This window comes from Globicephala melas, chromosome Y (assembly GCF_963455315.2).
Source record: "Globicephala melas chromosome Y, mGloMel1.2, whole genome shotgun sequence".
NCBI lineage: Eukaryota > Metazoa > Chordata > Mammalia > Artiodactyla > Delphinidae > Globicephala > Globicephala melas.
Window position 1 is genome coordinate 2,614,328 of NC_083336.1, and position 13,397 is coordinate 2,627,724.

The 13,397-nt window shown below is 41.4% G+C and overlaps 1 protein-coding gene across 4 annotated transcripts in view; it reads left to right on the forward strand.

Annotated features, from left to right (window-relative positions):
- Positions 1–817: 817 nt before the first annotated feature.
- LOC115849783 (zinc finger X-chromosomal protein-like) overlaps positions 818–13,397 on the forward strand; it is a 61,546-nt gene continuing 48,966 nt past the window's right edge. For 2 of the 4 annotated variants that reach the window (XM_030851396.2, XM_060293109.1), the window contains exons 1-2: positions 7,435–7,487; positions 10,157–10,292. The gene's annotated coding sequence lies outside the window, so the exon portion shown is untranslated. Of the gene's footprint in view, positions 837–7,434; positions 7,488–10,156; positions 10,293–13,397 lie in introns of those variants that run through there. The other 2 variants (XM_060293107.2, XM_060293108.2) reach the window with 2 other exon arrangements.

The window sequence follows — 13,397 nt, forward strand, 5'->3', positions numbered from 1 at the left end:
CATCTTGCTGTGATTTATGTCAGAGTGTTCTGCCTATGTTTTCCTCTAAGAGTTTGATAGTGTCCGGTCTTAAATTTAGATCTGTAATCCATTTTGAGTTTATTTTTGTGTATGGTGTTAGGGAGTGTTCTAATTTCATTCTTTTACATGTAGCTGTCCAGTTTTCCCAGCACCACTTATTGAAGAGACTGTCTTTTCTCCATTGTATATTCTTGCCTACTTTATCAAAAGTGATCATTTTTTGAAATGTCACTATAAATTCATAAATGTGGACACCATTGATATATTTGACTCTTTTGCAATTAATATAGTTTTGATACAAATATTTTCATCTTTAGCAAATGGAATCCTCTTTTTATTGGGTTGTGACATGTTTAGAAACACTACTAATTTTTAATACTTTATTTTCTTAATTTATGGTATAAGATGTCCTAGCCAGGGAATTGTCTTTTCTTTAAGGAAAGCTGTTTGCTTTTTGTGGGAAATGATATATAAAAGCCCCAAACCATGTATGAGGGGTGCTTATTGCTGCTGATTATTTTTTCTAGGCTTCATATATTGATTTTTACCTATGTAGTAGTGCTAGTTTTTCATCCCTTGTGACTTATAACTATAAAGTATAATTAAGCTGGTGGTGATTTTTAGAAATTAAATAACCTTATTCAACAAGTGTGAAGAATACTGCTTGAAAGTCACCTCATTGACCATCAAAATTTTAAACTAATTTTATTTGCTGAATATGTATGGATTAAATATGCAGGTTAAAATTTATACTTGATATTATTTTATAGATGCAGCAAATTACAGCACAACATGCAACTTGCTCATTGTCCAAGGTAAATGATAAATTTTTATAAGTCATGCTTAGGGTGATAGTTAATTTTATGGGTCAGGTTGGCTAGGACAGGTTACCCAGATATTTGGTCCAGCATTATTTGACGTGTTTCTGTAAAGGTGTTTTTTCAAATGAGGTTAACATTTTTAGGAAAACAGATTACCCTCCGTAATATTGATGGGCTTCTATCGATCAGTTAAAGGCTTGAAGAGGAAAAGGCTGCCTTCAGACCATAGCATCAACATTTTCCTTGGTCTTCAGCCTGCTGGCCTACACTGCAGATTTTGGACTTCTGCAGCTCCATAATCTCCTGAGGCATTTCCTTAAAATAAATCTGTCTTTCTCTCTCTCTGTCTCTCTGTTCCTGTCTCTGTGTCTCTGTCTCTATATGTCTCTCATTCTTTCACTGTTTATCTTTGCTTCTTTTTTTTAATGTTTAAAAAAATTAAATGGAGTCGAGAGGCCAGCAGGGAACTTGCACACTCTGTGAGGTAGCAAGCCCAACAGGAAGAAGAAAGACTTGTCTTCTTTCCTGGCAAGGACTCAGCCAATGAAAACCCCTGAACTCTGTTTACTACAGCACTCCATTACTTCTTTCTCCTCTCTATAAAAGTATTCTTCTTGTGCTACGTGGGATGTACAAATGGCTCGGTCACAGTTGCAGACCCCAAACTAATTTTCTGCTAATTTTGAACAAACCCAAACTTAACTTTTCTTAAAACTGAATTGGACTACAGTGGCTCTAAAATTTCCAAAACTGAATGCAATGCCTCTTTCAGTTTGTATTCAGAAGCTGCCAGAAGTTATCAGCAGTCTAAAATTTCCTCTTTGCAAAACGAGATTTTTAAGATTAACTGAGGCAAGAAAATGATAAAGACAGATAAAATGGTTTCCAAAGCCTCAGGCTTCTCTTCCTTGGCTTCTTTGTCTCAGGCTCTGCCTCCATGCCATCTTCCTCCTTTTCTTGTACCTATGCCTCCCCTATACCCTCAAATCCTCTATACTAATTCTATTAACCAAACTTCCTTTTTCCCTGAAACTCTCCCCACCCCCTTTTCCTCTGTACCCATCGGCACTTGTCCCTTTAAAATTAAGCCTTCGAAGGATCCAGAAGCTAAACCCTTAATTTCTTATTCTCACTGGACTAAAGCTGAACTGCAAGCCATAGTCAAAGATTTTCCTAACATAACCAAAGACTCTCATAGATTTGTTAACGAAATTAATATATTCATTCAAACTTACCAACCTAGTTTCTCTGATTTATATCAGCTGATAATGTGCTGTGAAGGGCATGCCCAGCCTCAGATGAAAACCCCTAATTGGGAAAGTCCTCAAAGGTCTCTAGAATTACAACTGGGAGATGAGCCCACTAACTTATTATATGATCACGCTCAGACGGTCATCAGGCAACTTCATGGAGAAATTCCTAGGGCTTTTCCAAAGCCTGCTGGTTGTAACGAAATTCAGGCTCGCACACAAAATCTGATGAACCTGTTCATGACTATTACAATTGACTTCAAATAATTGTTGAATTCTTGTTCTTCCTTTAAATGTTGATTCCCCTGGGTAGCTTTTAACTCTTGTTTACTAATGGACTAAATAAGGATTGTTTTCCCCTTGTGGTTAAAAGGACCAGGATGGAATGGGAAACTATGTCCACGCAGATTTAGTTAATCTGGTAAACCAGCTCTCTCACCTTCTAGGTAAGCCACCTAAAAGGAACACTGCTGAAATTCTTCATCTTCAACTCCAGCAAATGAAGTCTCCTAAATGGAAAAAAAAAAAAAAAAAAAAATTCCTCTAGTTTCTACTGTTTTTGCCAAGAGGCAGAGATTGAAAAAGAGATTGTTAATTTAGGCATTTCAGGCACCTTGACCCAGTAACCAGCCTTTCACGTCCTCCCAGTTCTCAGTGATGGAGCTCTGAGGAACTACAGGGGCTCTTCCCACTCCTCCCTGTTAAGCAGCTTGGGGAAGCAGTTCTCCTCACTCAGGATGAACCTGCTTCCGGCCCTAACTGGCACTGGAGCCACATTCTTGGTGCTCTACCCCTCTACTACCAAGAGCCCCTGCCTTGGATCACTGAAATCTTTCAGAGTGGGATATCTAACGAACCTCAAGAGGTTCCTGTCTCTGAACCTATGCCCTTTTGTTCGGGAGCTTTGAGAGACACACACCCTTTTCTCACTGCTTCCTCCACCGCTTTTCATGTATTAGGCAGAGACTTCTTACAGGAGCATCATGCTGGAATTGCTCCTCCCCAAAATGGAAACTAATTCTAGAATTGACAGTAGTCATCAAAGTCATCAACCAGGTGAATTAAATGACCCTTTGACATCTTTTATGTGTTGCGTCTCTGTCAGTACGAGAGCACATTCTGGAAAAGCTGATCATTTGTCCCTATTGAATCAGCTACCACCTTCGTATGGGCAAAATCTCCAGCTGGTATTGGCAAAATTCACAGCCACCCCTCCCATCAAGATTCTCATAGGGCTTCCCTGGTGGCACAGTGGTTGAGAGTCCGCCTGCCGATGCAGGGGACACGGGTTCCTGGCCCGGTCCGGGAGGATCCCACATGCTGCAGAGCGGCTGGGCCCGTGAGCCGTGGCCACTAAGCCTGCGCGTCCAGAGCCTGTGCTCCGCAACGGGAGAGGCCACAACAGTGAGAGGCCTGCATACCACAAAAAAAAAAAAAAAAAAAAAAAAGATTCTCATAGATCCCCTCAAAACCTCTTACCAGAATTACTCAATATCCTGTAAGGCCAAGTGTTGCTATTACAAATAACCATGTTTTCATAGAGCAATATTTTCACAGTGCACTCTCTGAAGATGAAGACCTTAAGCATCACACCTTGCAACTTAGAGATTTTGTGTCTTGGAAAAGATACCTTCAGAAAGATTATTTTCAACTCAGTGGAGGGACCTTTATCAGGTACAGCTAAACAACCGTGTGGCATCAATCTCCAGGGAAAGACTCTTGGATTCACGTGGCACACCTAAAAATAAAAAGCACTGAACGCTGACTGGACCTGTGCATTATCTGGTGACCTTAAACTAAAGATTTCTTGGAATAGAAGTAGAAAACATCTGATGAGACAGCTTTCCGAAGACATCCAGACCAGGACTGATGAAAATTTGTCGCCAAACCTCTGATGATGACATACTGCTTTAGATGGTCTGCAGTGTCTATGCTCTATGTAACATATGAACTGTAGATAAAAGATCCCTGAGAGTTCTCCTTCCTACCCCTGCCTATTGCTTGAATATGACCTCAGTACGTTTCCAATCTGTACACATTCCGACTGATGTGAGAAAATACACCCAGGAAAGGTCCTTCCTGACCCTGAGGGACAAAACTGCTGAAACTAGAAAAGCTGACTTTTGATCAGTGATGCTTTCAGAAAAAAATCTTGATCAAAAGGGGAAAATGAAAAATTTTAATAAACAGAAACCTCTATATAATGAAGTTGAGAGACTGGAATGGGAAGCTCTCATGCTCTGCAAAAATAGTAGACCCCAGCAGGAAGAAGAAAGAGTCCTCTTCTTCCCTGGCAAGAACTCAGCCAATGAAAGCCCATGGGCTCTCTGTTTACTACAGCCCTCATAACTTCCTTTTCCCCTCTATAGAAGTGTTCTCCTTTGCTTATTGTGCTGGAACTTGTGTGTGGCTCACCCATGGTTGCAGACTGTGAATAGCAATTCTATGCTGATCTCAAAACCCCTCCCCTTTTTTCCTGAAGAAATAACTGGGTTTGTTATAGGTCAACACTGGAGAACACTGACTAATACAGATTATGGGTACTGAGAAGTGGGATGCTGCAATAACAAATCCCTAAAAATGTGGAAGCTTCTTTTTTTTTTTTTTTTTTCGTGCGGTACGCGGGCCTCCCACTATTGTGGCCTCTCCCGCTGCGAAGCACTGGCTCCGGACGCGCAGGTCCAGCGGCCATGGCCCACGGGCCCAGCCGCTCCGCGGCACGTGGGATCCTTCCAGACCGGGGCACGAACCCGCGTTTCCCGCATTGGCAGGCGGACTCTCAACCACTGCGCCACCAGGGAAGGCCAGTCTTTCTAAATTTTCCTTTCGTGTATTTCTTTGTGAAAGTGAAAGCACTTCTGAAGGTTTTTATTGTCAGGCGCAGTTTCTTATATGGAGTTCCCCAAAGGCAAGAACCAAGCACATATTCGTCACTCTGTGTCCAGAATTCTGTAGGCCCCTCCCCTAATACTAAAACAATGATCAATAATTTTAATACAAGATAGAATGTAGGAGATTCTTTAAAACTCACGGTGATGTTAGGTGTACTAAAGGTCTTACTGTAACTACTTTAATATTTTATAATGTTAAACAATTTCACATCTCTATTCATACTTCTTCATTTTATCATAAGTATCTTGTATTTTTACATGTATTTCTGGTAAAATGATTTGTCATATAGTGGTATTTCTTTACTGCTATCCATAAATGTATTTGAAATACAAATGACTTTGCATTTTAAAAAAGCTAATGTAATATAGTTGACTACATATGTATAGTCATCTATTAAATAATCTTTCTTGAATTCTAATAATGGTCTATCTAACAAATATAATTAGGCCATCACTTGTATCCTATCAAAGGCTAACAATCTTTTAATGTATGAAATATTAAAAGGCTATTATAAAAATAACACTGTCTAAACTACTACTTAACTCTGAAATTAGGAAACATCTTTTTCTTTTTACTGTGGCCACTGTTTTCTTAAGTGCTTTATACTGATGGTCCTACTAGTATTTTTCATAATCATGGGAGATCTAACAAGAATACTGACATTATCTTCTTGTGTTCTGATTATGTTAACTACAGTTGAAAGGATGATGTCAGACCCCATTCTTAGCATACCATAACATTAAACAAGGCCTTTGGAAAACATTTAAACACTGGTTGTCATTATTTTGAAATTATGTTAATTATATTTGAAGTTAAGCTAGTTCTTTTTCACCTGAAAAAATATTTTTCTTCACCTTTCTGTGAAAATATATTCTATCACAGCCTTTTGTAGTTTTCTATAAACAATGACATGTTGTCTTTTGTGATTTCTGAAAGGATATTTAGTCACTCAGAAAAAACAAAAACAAAACTAAGCTATGGACTTGAATGGAAAACTATCACCCAGAGACTTTCCCAGAGATTTCTAACTGTACCTCTGTTTTTCCTTTTACAAAGCATTTCATGATTTTAATGTATGTGAGGCAAGGACGAGTTGCATTCTGGGAGTTTTGACAATATGTATGATAGAAAACTTAAATATTTGGCCTATACATTTAAAGAGATTTCTCCACCTGTATTCTGTTGGCTCTGTTATTTTTGTATTCCTTGTTATTTAAAATGTCTTTATCGTTTAGGTCCATACTGAGGAAATACCGCATGTCGGATTCCAGATTAATATAGAGAAAGGCAACATTTTTTCACTTCTTACTACCATCTTTCGAAGTTTGGACCCCAAGTTCAGTATGGAAAGATAGCAGAGAAATTTAAAGTAATAAAAACAGAAAATACATGGTTTTGGAGCTGATAAATGTCTGTTTAATCAAATTTTTCCCTTTCAGGCCTTTTTAACGTTTAAAGAGCTGTTTATGTAGCTTGCTTTAAAAAAAAAATCCATAGCCAATTCTGCCAGTATATATGTATATTTATTAAAGAATACTGAAATACAAAAAAAAGCGTTATTTATGAAACAAATACACAAGACTTACATTTCAATAGGCTCAGAAATCCTCAAACACAAGGTACATAGAAAATTAACGATACGTTAAAAATTGTTCATTGAAATGTGCAAAATCGCTTTCAAAGTTTAATCCTTTCCCACATTACATTCATATCAGGTTCTCTAACTTTTAAAAATGAAAATATTTGGTAGTTTTAGAACAAGCCGCCTGCTCCTCTTGCCCACAAACCATTCAGAGTGGCAAGTCTATTTTCATTTTATTACAATTTTTTTTTTTTTTTTTCTTTTTAAGCGAAGGAAGGGTACGGCGGGGGTTGCTAAATTTTCTAGCTACAAGGATGAAGAAAACACATTTTCTGCAGGCATGGGTCTTGACAGCTTGCAAACAACTCGAGCAAGTACCTGGGCCACGACCCGCACCGAGACGCGGTACGTCTCTGGGCAGAACCCAGTCCGCCCAGGTGCGGACCTCCTGTCTTTCCGCGGGGTTGGCGGACCGCGGCCCTGCGTGGGTTTTACGGCCGAGGCGGCGGCAGTGGCGCGTGTGCGGCGGCGGCGGCGGCGGCGGCGGCGGCGGCGGGCGGGAGCGCGGAGGAGGAGAAAGGAACGTTGTCAGTCAGGCCGCCGGAGACCCCGCCGCAGCACGGCAACTATACTCTCAGGTTGAAAGGCCTGAGTGGCTTCGACACGAGGCGCCGAGGGACCAACCGGGCCGAAGAGGGGACTTCACCCTTCCGTATTTTCTTGGGTTTCTGTCCCAGGCGGTGACGTGACGTGCTGACGGCGGGCCCGTGCCGGGGAGCTGGGCCGCTTTTTGTCAGCTCCGAGCTCGGCCCCTCCTCCCTCCCTCCGCCCGCCCCACCAGCCGGAGCCCGGCCCAGTGCTCCAGAGAAAGGCCGGCCTGCGGCACCCGCCACCGTTGCCGAGCGCCCGCACCCGGGTCTGGTGAGTCTGGGACGCGGCCGCGGCTGCGGGGCCTAGAGCGAGTGGGACGGCCTGGTCTCGGCCTGGTCGGTGGCCCGTGTGGCGCTCTTATGCGCTAGGCGGGTCGGTGTGGCGTGCGGCGGCGAGCAGGCCCCAAGGAGGCCGCAGTTAGGCCCGGGAAGGAGCCCGGCTGCCCCGAGCAGCGGCGGAGGCGCGCTCTGTTACCGGGCGGGATCTGGGGGAGGGTCTCCCTGTGGCCCGGGAGGCGGCCGAGGGGCATCGGGTTGGCGCCGCGGCCGGCCCGGGCACCGCGCGCGAGTGAGGCCTGGCAAGGAAGCGAGGGCTGTAGGCGGGAGGTGAAGGCCGCTGGCCGGCCTGCCCGATTTTCGCTATGTAAATATAGACGGGGTGGGGGGGGCGAGGGGGGACAAGATGGCGGCGGATTTACGCCTGCTGCAGGGGATGGCTGGGAGGGGGAGCCGCCATCTTGAAGGTGGCTTTTGAAGGCGAAATTCCGCTACAGCCCGTGAGGTGGGGTCGGAGAGCAGACGGCGGCGGCTCGGATGGCGGGTACCGGCGGCCCGGCACGGCAGCGTGTACGCGCGGAGGGGGCGTGCTCGCTGCCTACAGCGGCCGTGGTCCTTCCAGTCGTGATGAGCCCTCGGGCTCCAGGCGCTCGGCGGCAGCGCCTCTTTCCTGCCCTGCCTACCGCAGCTTGCTGGCTGGCTGCAGTTTCCGCTGTATTTTAGCCGAGCTGCTGGCAATCACGACCTCGCGCCTTACCCCCGCCCTTGAAGCCACCCTAGGGCGGTTACGGCCGATGACCGCCTAGGCACCTGAGCTCACGAAGGCAAATGAGAATCTAGGAAATTTTATTTTTACTTAAGTAAAGTCATACATGCACCTTGACATGCCTATCTTGAGGTTTTCCACCAGTTGCCTCCCTGAGTATCTCAGTAATAAAAAATGAATTTGATGGGAAAAAAGTGCTCGTAACTCTTTTTTGTGCCACAGGATACAGATACTTCGAAAGTGATTAAAAGTCTGAAGTCTTCTTTTCCTTAGCTGGAAAAATTTTGTTGGAAACTTGCGTTTAAGCGACTAGTGATAATTTTACACTGTATATAGTAAGAGTTGGAAATGGGGTTTTCTTACTGAAGTACGATAAAGTGATGCATTATTTACGAGTTTTTGTACCGTGCTGCTGTTTAGATTTTGTCTTATTTGAAAAGTCTTAAGGTACAGTCCCATTCTTTACAGTACTTTACATTGTATATTATTCAGGTTTATTGGTGAACTCTTTAAGCCTGTGTGAGCTTTGCGCTGTACTAGTAAAGATTGAAAAAGTTCCGAAAATCGGATGATGCCTGCAAGAAGTTCACTGCTAAGGTTTCATAGGAATGCGAGGTCTTCATTTGGAGCATTCGGAAAGGGTCCCTGAAGTAGGAGGAATTCTAGGAAGGTACTTACTGAAAATTTGTGGGACTTCATTAGGTGGAGATAGAAGTAGGGAAAGGGCATATTTTAAGTTTGAAGCTTCTTCAGAAGACAGCACATATTTAAAGTTTGACTAGAGTGGATGTATAGGTAGGGGCATACTGGAAATTGAGACTAGAAAAGGTAGATTCTGAGGTAGACTGATGGAACACCTAAGCTGTGCTTCGTATTTATTTAGCAGTTCTGGCTCCAACCATTGGGGAGAACTTTTAAAGTTGAGAAATAATGAAAACTAGTAGTAAGTTGATCAGTGTTTTCTTTACTAGAAAAATTATCGAGTATTGCTGCTTCTTGAATGACTCGTGTTCTTGACAGCTGCTCCTTTTTTCTTTTCTTTTTTTAAATAAATTTATTTAATAAAGACTGCGTTGGGTCTTTGGTGGTACGCCCAGGCTTTCTCTAGTTGCAGTGCACTCCCTTCTCTTCCTTGCAGTGCACAGGCTTCTCACTGCAGCAGCTTCTCATTGCAGAGCATGGGCTCTAGGCACGCGGGTTTCAGTAGTTGAGGCACTTGGGATTCAGTAGCTGTGTGGCTCCTGGGCTCTAGAGCACAGGCTCAGTAGTTGTGGCGCACAGGCTTAGTTGCTCCATGGCATGTGGGATCCTCCCTGGATCAGGGATGGAACCTGTATCCTCTGCATTGGCAGGCGGATTCTGAACCACTGCACCACCAGGGTAGCCCGACAGCTGCTCCTTTTTTCTATCCTAAGTTCTAACATCAAGTAACGTTTTGCTGAAAATTATTATATTTCCTCTAGTGAACAAAATTTTAGTTAACCATGGTACAACATTACAGGAATAATTTAGGAAGTAGGTTTGAAAAAACAGAAGAGTAATTCCTAAAAACACAATAAATAACCTTGACATGGCCTTGTGCAAACCTCCTTCCCCTGGTGAAGGCAACCGCATCGTGAAAATAATTTTATTACTCTTATCTGAACCAAGCTTTAAACTTTGTTTTTTCATTTATGAATGTCCTAGATGCAGGTTTCAGAAAGCATGTGTTTCCTAATCTTTCAACACGTGATGCTCCATGAGAAAGATTATCACATTTATCATGAATGGCCATGTTTAGAAAACTTAGAAACTGGACTGAAGGAGACAGATGGGAAGCAAGTTGCTAATGCAGCCTAGTTGTTGAGGTGTGAAGGATGAACATAAACTGTAGAAATAGTTGCTTTATATCTTGACAGCTGGGAAACAGAAAGAACTCTGAGAAGATAGAATGGTATGCTGCATAGTACAGCAGAAGCAGATGTTCCAGTACAGCAACAAAGGATGTTCAAGATAATGATTATATTAAACTCAAATGTATAATTAAGAAGACAGGTAAGTGTATGACTTTAAAGCATTTCTATCAGAAATGGTTAAATATATGATGTTTTTTGCTTGAAGGGGTAGATTCTGATGACAGGTATTAGCCAGCTGTTTTAATTTATGTGTATTTTTCAAATAGAGGCAGTTTTTTTTTTTTAAAAAAGCATACAGCACTTTTTGTAAATGGTTTCTCTGATCCTATTTAATTTGTATTCTCACAGAATAATCTTTGTGTTATTTGTATTTGAGCACATTGTGGCAATTACAAACTTTAAAAAAAAATTCTCTTGTCAACTCCAGTCTTTCAAATTTTTTGAAGTCTTTTTATTCTTTTACTTAACTGAGAAAGGTAGATGGTCATTTGATGTAAATGATTGTTCTCTTTAGCTTCATGCTTTTGCTCTATTTCTACCTAGGCTTTCTTCCATTTCTTTTACTGCAGTGCTCTCCTTCCAAGCCCAGGTGCTCTGCTTAACCTCTTCCCAGACACTCTGCTGGCTCATTTCTCTCTCCTTAAAATTTTCTTAGGTTCTCTAATCTTCTAAAAATCATCAGTCCTTTTTTTCCCCCCCCACTTATTTCTAAATTCATTATTTCCCAAATAACGAGACTATTCCACAGTACAATTGGTATGTCACATAAAAGTGTTTTGTGTTTCAGAGACAATGTGCCTTCTGTCTCTGCTGTGGTTCTTTTTAAAACCTCATGTGGAATCTCCCTTGACGTCAGTCCTCTATCCTGTTTTCTCCAGTCTTCTCTGGCTTCGCTGTCTCCTCTTGTCTGAGATTCTCACCTAGCATTTCTCGTTGCCTGCTGAACAACTCATTTGCCTTCCTGACACTCCATACTCAATATGGCTAAAATAAAATGTATCTGATACATATTAAGTGCCCAATAATATGAGCTGAAAAAGCAGTTTCTTCATAGAATCCCTAAAACAACTCCTGCTTGTTGATTTCTTTCTGTTTGTGACTTTATTTTCCCAGGCTTTTCTTTTCGTGTCCCATAGAACAATACAGACATCTTTAACTTACCATTGAAGCTGTTGTATTCTATTAGTTTATATTTTGTTTTCTTGAGGTCCTAACTGTAGAGACAGTTTCTCATCCTGCCTTGTCCCCTTAGCAAAATGATCTGGCGCATGGGCATCATTTCCAATAAATATTATTTGAATGCAGAGATTTATATGGAGTTGAATAACTTTCCAATTGGAATTAGCTTAAACAGTTACTGTGTTATGGACAAGGGTATAAATATTAAGGCATACTGTGTCCACATTATAAAGGTACAAAGTCCAAATGCGAGCTCAGGATAACCTTCCCTGCCTGCTTTATTCTCCTCTTTTTCATATTCTTCACCCGATAGGAATATGGACAGTCCATTCTTATTATTTTTCAGTACAACATTTTATAAAATTATGCAGGAGTCCTGACGTGGAAAAGTTTGAGAAACTCCTAGTCTAATTTCATAGTAGACTTGTATTTTAATAAGTAAATAGGCCGTGGCTTATTTATTCATTAATAGTTACAGTTAAGTTTTAAGTTGTTTGAATTTTCAAAACAGTGCTGCTCTCTTTGTACATAACTCTTCTCTCTTGGGTTTATGATATAAATGGAATTGGTACACTGAAGTGTATATATATGCATTGTCAGCTCTACTGGGAATTGCCAAGTTCTTTCCACAGTGGTTGTATTTAGTTGATACTAAATTGTGAGTCTCTGTTTCTTCATAGCACTGCCAAAGACTTAATAGTTTAATTTCTTCCAGTTTCCAGGGATTAGATGTTTTCTGATTGTCGCTTTAACTTTGCGTCAGTCAGAATACTAGTGAGGTGGAGCCTTTTTTTCCCACATGTAAGTGAAATCATACAGTATTCGTCTTTCTCTGACTAATTTTATTTAGTCTCATATCCTCTAGGTTCATGCATGTTGTCACAAATGGCAATATTTCATTCTGTTTTATGGTTAACATTCCACACCTTTATTCATCTGTATGGTGCAGTTAGGTTGCTTTTATACCTTGGTGATTGTAAACAGTCCTGCAGTAATGAACATTGGGATGCATGTTTTTCTCTAATTAGTGTTTTTATTTTGATAAATACCTAGGAGTGTAATTGCTGGATCATATGGTAGTTCTATTTTTAATTTTTTGAGGAATCTTCATACTGTTTTCCACAGTGGCTGCACCAATTTACATTCCCACCAACAGTGCATGAGGGTTCCCTTTTCTCCACACCCTTTTGCCAATACTTGTGATTTGTTGTCTTTTGGATACTACTCATTCTGATTGATGTGATGTGATGTGATCCCTCATTGTGGTTTTGATTTGTATTTCCTTAATAATTAGTGATGTTGAGCATCTTTTCATGTGTCTGTTGGCCATCTGTATGTGTTTTTTGGAAAAATGTCTATTCAGATTCTCTGCCTATTTTTTTAAATTAATTAATTAATTTATTTATTTTTGGCTGTGTTGAGTCTTCGTTTCTGTGCGAGGGCTTTCTCTAGTTGTGGCAAGCGGGGGCCACTCTTTGTCATGGTGCGCGGGCCTCTCTTGTTGCGGAGCACAGACTCCAGATGGGCAGGCTCAGTAGTTGTGGCTCACGGGCCTAGTTGCTCCACAGCATGTGGGATCTTCCCAGACCAGGGCTCGAACCCGTGTCCTCTGCATTAGCAGGCAGATTCTCAACCACTGCGCCACCAGGGAAGCCCCTCTGCCTATTTTTTAATTGGGTTGTTTGTGGGGTTTTGTTTTGTTTTGTTTGTTTGATGTTGTGTGACTTCTTTTTACATTTGGATATTAACGCTCTATTGGATATATCCTTTGCAAATATCTTCTCCCATTCATTGGGGGCCTTTTCGTTTTGTTGGTATTTTCCTTCCCTGTGCAAAAGCTTTTTAGTTTGAAGTAGTACCACATCTGTTTATTTTTATTTCCCTTGAGGAGGGAAATAAAAGAAGAGAAATAAAATTTCTCTTTTTTATGTGTGTAAAAAAAAATACTACTAATGTCAAAGGGTTTGCTGCCTGTGTTTTCTTCTAGAATTTTTATTGTTTCAGGTCTTACATTTAAGTCTTCAATATGTATTGAGTTTATTTTTGTGCATGGTGGAAGAGAGTA